Below are 8,432 nucleotides of genomic sequence, written 5' to 3'. Positions count from 1 at the left end.
GACAGGAGTACTTTTTCTAGCAATTTATGGAGTTCTGGTATAAAACAGATTGTCTACAAGTTGGCAGCTGTCAGAGCTCATGCTAGAGTGCAAGCCAAGTGTTTAAGGATCTAATATTACACATGGGAATCACAAGAGGGTTTGATTTATTTAAAAATCAAGAAAGAGGAGACAGAGATGAAGAACCACGTATGTTTTCTATTAGTCCTTCCTTCTGAAAATGAAATGTCTTATTTCCAATTAATAACAAATTGGCTTTTTGTTCTTTTCACTTTTTCAGTAGCATCCAAAAATAACAGTAAGTCGTGCCGCCACTTTCTTAGCATACAAAACCAACCCAAATACTATGAAAAAAACCCAAAGTCTTACAAACTTTTATATAGTAAAACCTGGAGTCGGTAGGGTGTTTTGCACTTGTCTTCAATTACGAGTTAAATACCTTGATCTCAGTTTTGTGGCTATGATAAGAACACCAGCAGTTAGTTCTGAAGACACATTAACTTTTGTGATTTCATAGAATACTTTACAAACCCACAACCTTCCATAAATAAAAATGTGCATTTTTATGCACAGGGCTGTGTTACTTTACTCTTGAAAAACACCAAACAAGGTGGCAGAAAGATCTGTTCTGGTTTTATTCTCTGCTCATTATGTGATGCTGCAAATGGGAATATTTTTATTGGGGTTCTGGATCCAATCTAGATTAATGTTGCTTAAGGTCATTATTACTTTATATCCTTTATATCCTCCTCATCACTAGCATATGAGTAATGCCTGCTCAGTCCTGTTCCAGCTCCGTATTTCAGCCATACAAGACCATGCAAGTTTGAAATAACATTGCTTCTAGCCTCCAGTGCTCCCTGGCAAACCCTGCTCCCATCCCATTTTCAGAAACACCCGATCCAAAGGCAGGTTGCCACATTTTCATGGGCAAATGCTCGTGGACTATGTCACATGCCCTCCTTGGCAGTGCCTAAAGCCCTTGGAGTTGCACCAAAATCCTGCCTAATGCACTTAGACCTTTATCTGTGAGGCAAAGAAGGAGGGAAGGGACAATTGAGGCAGGTAGGGTTTGTACTGACTTTCAACAACATGAGTCAAAGACTGTAAGTCTGAACAGAAAAGCTGCCCGTTGCAGTGAGCAATGTGTGTAGCTGAACCTCTGCTCACATGGGTGTGCAGCTCGTCCATGGAAAATACAAGTCTGAACAGAAGTGGTTACCGAAAGGAGTCAGAATAACAAAGTGACTGTCTTAGTATGGCTGTTGTACAGGTGCTGAGGAATTAAAATCATTTATGTGGAGGGAAAAAAACCCTAAGTATAATCTGCTTCCCTCTCCTGTTCCTCTAAACTCCTGAAGTTAGTGCCCTGGAACTCAGAGGGGCCTTGGGGTTTCAAAGGATGTACAAACAGGGCAGTGCAACTTGAGCTGTTGGTCCTTTGCTTTGAAGAGTTCTGCAAAAGTACTGACCAAGAAGCATCGTCAGAGACACAGCCTGAGAAGATGCATGGTGATGAAAGACACCTCTGGTGTTGACCAAAAGCTGAATGTCCTTGAAGTCAAAGTGGGAAAGAACAATCAGCAATTCCCAAACCAACTTCCAAGTTATCTTTTTTTTCTGCATGTTTCTCATTCTGTGTATTTTAGAGCTCTGTATGAGGAAGCTAAATACAAATGCCTAGGAACCAAAACTGTCAGAAAGAAAATCAAACATGGTTACACATGAAATCAACTCTGGCATTTGTTTCAGTTCCATACATGGATGCTTTAATCTGCAGTCTGACATTAAAATGTCATGAAGTGTAGCAGTCTTCATCATTCTGTATTTTGGTGTCCAAGTGCTCGACTTTGCAAAGTAACTGCTTTGTCAGCAGGGGTTTAATTTTAATTTACTGTAATTAACCAAAAAACACAAAACCTGTACGCTCCATGGAAGCCACATCTGCCTTATGGATGGATCATCACCTTCTCAATGCAGAAAACCAAACTAACCACTTCAGTGAATGTCCTAATTATTAGCAATGAGTGTCTGTGTGCTGCGCATGGCATTTTCTGCAGGTTACCAAGTCAAAGGTGGCTGCTGCAGAACTACTTGCAGCACACTTTTATTAACATCAAAACAGGTGTAGCAGACCAATGATGCTTGACAGGAATACATCACTAAAGTTAACTAGTTTTCTTAAGAGGCCCAGAGTACCTGTCCTAAAACCAACCTGCATTCTCTTGTACCAGTCTCACCCTTTCTAAAATGTGGATGATCATGAGCTAGTCTGAGGGATGAGACTAGATTTTCTTCTTTTGCATCCTGAAGATCAGAACTTCCCCAGTATGAGAATGATCTGCTAATTACTCTTAAAGCTTCATAGTGAACTTGGGTATCCTGCTCTCTTTCCAATGAAACTGGATTGGTATCACAGAAGAGGATGTTATGAAGACCGCCCTACTGAAATTGTATCACACCTTCAGTGTAATAAACCAGCCTGGGTTTGGACTAAATGATTACCCACAGAGAGCTGCAGAAAGCAGCCATGCAGGTCAAACCCCATAAAAATAATGAGATTATAAAGCTTGTGGAGAAAACCTAGTCCAGGGTTTATTTAGTCATCAACCTGGCCTATTTGACCAAAATAGGTACTTCTAGTTGTCATATTTAAATCTGTTACCATGCTTTGTGTGACTGTGAAGAGAAATGATCTCTGACTCCAAACCCCACTGTTCTGTGAGTCCTGGCTTCCTAATTTCCCAGTGGTTGATGGCAAGATGACTGCTCTGCTGAAATGGCCAGAATATACTCAGTAGGCATATAACACTGTGAGGAGTGAAAACAAAACCCTGCAGGTACTAGTGGTTATTTTGGAAATAGCTGATGAATGCACATTTGAAGTTTTAGTTTCTCAAAAGTTCTGTGTCTTATGATTTGGCCCCCATCTGGTTACAACTGTGAAAGCTGGCAGAGAGATGTCTGCAATCACACTGAGTTAAGAGTTTTTTTGAGATGCGGTGGAACGAGTGTTGGAAATAATCGTGTGTGGGTGTTGAGCAGCCGGGAGTACATGGAATGCTCTTTAGACAGGTCCAGGATGCTGGAGTATTTTCCTCATGTAAAGTGGCTCACTATCTGGAAAACACATTATTTTACTGGCTGGAAGTCAAGAAGGGGCCTCTTCATATGCAGAGGAAACAAGCATACTAAAGAAGACTGCAGACTTATTTGTGCTACCTGTAATGATCAGCCAGTCTTTCAGGGAGATTAATAATGTGGTATCTGAGCAGATTGATTCCAGCCTTCACAAACAGCCTTCAGATGTTGTTGTCCTTTTTGTGTTGCAATCACTTAAAATTCCTATTCATATCTGTTGGTGCATTCAGGTTTTTTTTTTCTTTTGACTATAGAACTGAGCTGCAAAATTCCTAACTACTCAAGAATGGTTGATGTACCACTGTATTGCTATGTGCTTGCCTGGGTGATTTTGTTTGTTGGGTTTTGTTGGTTTTGTTTCCATGTGGTCACTTCCCAGACCAATTCTTTCTCAAAGTGTTAAAAGTTATTGTTAAAATTGGATTGATTGTTTAAGATAGTCCTCTCTGGGTCAAAAATACTAGAGAATCAACTGAGAGCTATGAAGATGCTGAGAGGACAGAAGCATCTCTTTTACAAGGAGAGGCTGAGAGACCTGGGGCTATTTAGCCTTCAGAAAAGAAGACTGAAAGGGAATCTTATCAGTGCTTATGTACAGTACTTACGTACAATACTTACGTATCAATATTTAAGTATGGGTGTCAAGAGGATGAGGCCAGCCTCTTTTCAGTGGTGCCCAGTGACAGGACAAGGGGCAGTGGGCACAAACAGGAAGTTCTGTCTAAACATAAGAATAAACTACTTTACTTTGAGAGTGAGAGCACTGGAACAGGCTGCCCAGAGAGGCTGTAGAGTCTCTATCCCTGCAGATATTCAAAATAGGCCTGGATGTGTTCCTGCACAATCTGCCGTAGGTGCATTTGCTTTAGCAGGAGGTTTGGACTAGATGATTTCCAAAGGTCCTTTCTAGATCTTCTGTGAGAAGTTATGAGCAGTAAGTGAATATTCTCCTTTTCTACTCAGTACCTCTGTCCTTCGACATGTGTCTAAAAGCACTGAAACCTCTCAACCCAAAGGTTCAGCTATTTGTTGCCTCGAATTCCTTCCTTTGTAAAGCAGGATAAAGTGGCTTTGTGAGGTCAGGATCTGATCTCTTTACTCCAAGGAGCTTTCTTGTAGCCTCACAAAAAGCTGAAGAATTGTTAGAAAGGAGCTCAAAACTGTGATGAAAAGCCTGCTGTTCTCATCACCTACTATTAAACATTGTCTTTCATTATACTGAAGGCTACAGCTTAGTATCTGCAATTCCAAATTCTAATCTGCCCTGTATTAAAGTAGCTGCATTACTTTGCTGTAATTTGAAGAAATCTGTAAACCTAAATCAGCAGTTCTGGAGGGCTGTAATGAGCAAAAGTATCAAATGGTTTTTCCCCCATCATTGTAACAAAACGGTATCTGAATGTGTGTTGTCAGATAGCTGAGCCTGATTGGACAAAAAATCGTAGGTGCATGTTGTGGTGTGTAGACTTACTCAAAGATGCTCCAAAATTTCTCTCTGCAAGAGATTTCCTCAGTGGAGAAACTATAGGACATGTACAGAGCATCCACCCTAACCATGTTTGACAAGGGTTTTTACACTGCTGAGTCTGAAACAGGAGTTGTGAGGCAGCAGAGAGAGGTAGGACTCGTTTTTCTGAGTTGAGGCTAATGATTTTGCTTGGCATTAAGCAACTCACTGAGTTTTAATAGCAACAACATACCCCGTGCACATAGCTCCTAAGTGAGTGTTGGTCACACTGGCACACTGAAGTGAGCAGAACACTTCAAAACATCCTGGTCAAGTAGAAGTTTCCAGCTGTGTTATGTTAAAGTACTTCTATAGGAATGTGTTTGTTCTTGTGTGAATGTGTGTGGGTCTGGTTGGCTGAAAACAGACTTAAACTCAACTCTTCTTATTGAGCACATAGGACGACGTCACACAATGTTTTGTCACAGAAACTGCATGTATCCATTCTCTGAGCTTTTTTTTTCAGGAAATGTGAAGTCTCAGAATTAAAACAAAACTTTGAGTTCCAAGAAGTAATTAAGTGGTGGCATAGCTGTCTGCATTCTTACCTCTGATATTAACGGTTTCATTGTAGTACAGCAAGCAAGAAGGAGCCTCACTTGAAGCCTCTGGGCTTGAAGAGCTACATTTATTCATAAAAATGTGAGCTACATTTATTCATAAAAATGTTAAAGTAGCAGATAAGCTATCAAATCAGGAAGAAAAAATAGTAGAGTCTGCTTCAAAACAAAGTGCAGTAAGAAATCTATGATAATCAATGGAAAATAAAGCAAATCCAAACTAGGCACTAAAACACATCTGGAAACTTTGTAGAAGGAATTAAGGAGGCCTTTCACTTCAAACCTGTGTGTTGAGGAATGATTTACAGAATGAGATCACCTTTTTTATTGGAGTAGCACCACATATGTACAGAAGAGCAAGGACCAGAAAACAGGAAAGCCCAAGAAATATTTGGCAAGTTTAGAAACTGTCACCAGCAGCAAGGGACAAGTTAAGTAAAAGCTTCAAAAAATCAAGTGAAAACAGACATTTGGATTTGAAATCTAGTTCTCCTGGAGAACACTGTAGGGCCAAACACTGACAATGGTTTTAGTTTCCCCTGCTAAAGAAAGCAGTGCTCTGTGATCACTGTCCATCCATCAGTCTGCCAACCTGCCTTCATAATTTGAACCTTCTGGCCAACTTGAAGAAGATTTGACAGACGGGTTGAGTCAAAATATGTGTAGCTCAGGTCAGGCACATGTTGTGCTGCCTCTTTCTTAGTCAACAGACATGAGAGGTGGACAGAAAAGGGGAAAATGGAGCTGAGGGCAGAAAGTGTGTGAGCCCATATAGAAGACACACAGACGAATGCACTAAGTCAAACCAAAGCTGCTCTGCTAGTAGTCAACATGGTGCGTCAAAGAAAGGCTGCGACTAGAAGTCGTGTATGTTGCAACAGTTCAACACAACACTCTCCCTTTCCTCAAAAATCTGATTTTCCTAGCTCAAAATGTAACTCTTGCCATTCAAAAGAAAAGCAAACAAACAACCCCACACCCACAGTATTTTACAGGAATCTCCTTGGTTCACTGCAGCATCGTCAAGAGTAACAAGGACTTTAAAAAAAAATTGGCAACAGAGCAACTTGCAACTGGGGTTTGGACCTCACATTGAAACCTATGAAAGGATGCCAACATTTTTCTAAGGGTTTGTGGACTTCACATTATTTCCTTGCAATTTTATCCAACAGAAGAGGAAGCACCTGGTAACATGGAAGACAAAAACAATCTCCATAAGCCACATTTTTGTGTGCCAAAAATGTATGTTGAAACAAGCAGAATTGCATTTGCTCTTGATTTTTTTTGCATAATTAAAAAAAAACTAAGGCTGGCCTTCAAAAGAAAAAAGTCAGCAATATGAAAATTAATGGAAGCATTTTTATTTATTGGGACAAAAAAAAAAAAAGCCATAAAAGGGGGTTCTGTGATTATAAGGCTGGTCAGGAAGGAAACTCAAATGCCATGGGAAGATCCTATGTCAGAAGATCAGGACACAGTGGAGATAGAATAAAGTCTGGATGTAGAAAAGTTAGTCTGCAGACTTTTTGATTCTGGACAGTTCAATGCTCAAGTTTCTGTTAATGTTTAACATAACATATAACACAGGGCCTACAGGCATTCACTACATATGCTAAGAGATTAAATTACATTTGTCTTGTGTGGCAATGATGCTAAGCAGTATAAAAAAACTATTACTAGTTACTTGTTTTGAAAGGTATTTTGGCTAGTGGATCAAATTGGTGTCAGACAAAAGTACTGTACAAACTTGATTTGCAAAAATTCCCTCTGTAGTTTGGCTGAAATAGGTGATTTCCCAGCAGCTGGTCTGCAGAGATCATTACTGTCCACTGTGGACAGGAATACCCTTACCAGCTACAATCTGTGCTCACTTTTAGGAAAAGAAAAGCGGGGAAGATAATCTAGAGGGGTCAGGACAATGTTCTATATAACATATATCCCAATGCTTCTCACGCTGGAGCATGAGGGGGACCTGGGACAGGTCTTTAGTCAATTCTACAGAAAGAACAACCATCTTGATCTTACAAAAAATTTACATTTTCAACTAGAAAAAGCTGACCTTTACAAATTGTGCTAGTTTGAAGCTAGCTAGAATGTTTTAGTGAGAAGAATTAAATTACAGGCTGCAGAAGGAAAACTATGGTGATGTCTACTTCCTTCATAGGCTTGCTGAGATGTATAGAAACAAGAATCAAAACATAGATAAGGTGCTTCTGCTGCTGGTGAGTTTGGAGCTGCATCTCTTTTCTAACCTCACCCTCCATTTCTTTAATTAATCCACTTTGCTTCCTAACACCCCTGGCCGAACCTCCATTCTTCCTTGGGACTGGGGTAATGTTGAGAGGGGTAGGGGGAAGCTGAAGGGGTGGTTGGAAGCCCCTCCTGGGGACTCAGGTTTCTGGGAGGGCTGTTATGCTTCTGTATTACCTTTTATCTTGCATATTTCTGTAAAGTAATGTATATACTATAAATATCTGCTTGTATATTGTGCTAGCTGTAAATAATAAGCTTCATTCAATTTCTAGAGCTGGCTGAGTCTGGTCTGGGTGATTTCCAAAGGGGGGGGGGGGGGGGGGGGGGGCAGGGAACACCCAAACGAAAATTTGAGGCATCAGCTAAGAGAAATGTACTCTACAATACAAGGAAGTCTCTTTTCAGCTCTACAGAGGAGGAGTGACAACATGTTAAGTGTGAAGACACTTCAGGAACTGTAGACAATGCAGACTTAGATAATGAAGTGGTACACAGCTGGCTCCCCAGACTGAGTTATAACCATCTGAGCTGGTATCAAGGCTCTGGAAGCTAGATATGACTGCACTTATTCTTGGGAAGGTTACAAAATGACATCAAGTCTTGCCAACAAAGCAGGTAGAAACAGAAAATTCCTATTTATTTAACAGTACACAGGTCTCTCAACTCCTATTGAAGTAGGGAGATGCAAAATAGCTGAAGTGCTTTTTTTTCTGACAGCACTATTACCAAAAATATTTGTAATGAGTAAATTCGGCTTGGCTCTGCGCACGTAGCATTCTTCTGTCAGAAGCAAGGTAACACAACCAGACGCCGTTACACAACTCCTCACACAAAACACACCTCACAGGCTGCGCTCGGCTTTTATCAGGATTTTGCTCGGTGAAAACCGCCGTTTGTGAGAAAACGATCGAAAAGCAGAAAAACCGAGGCGGCTCAAAGGTCCGTCAGTCTAGGAAAGGGCAGGTACAGTG

This window comes from Pogoniulus pusillus, chromosome 7, assembly GCF_015220805.1.
Source record: "Pogoniulus pusillus isolate bPogPus1 chromosome 7, bPogPus1.pri, whole genome shotgun sequence".
In the NCBI taxonomy this organism is placed as follows: Eukaryota; Metazoa; Chordata; class Aves; order Piciformes; family Lybiidae; genus Pogoniulus; species Pogoniulus pusillus.
This window is presented reverse-complemented; position numbering follows the sequence as displayed.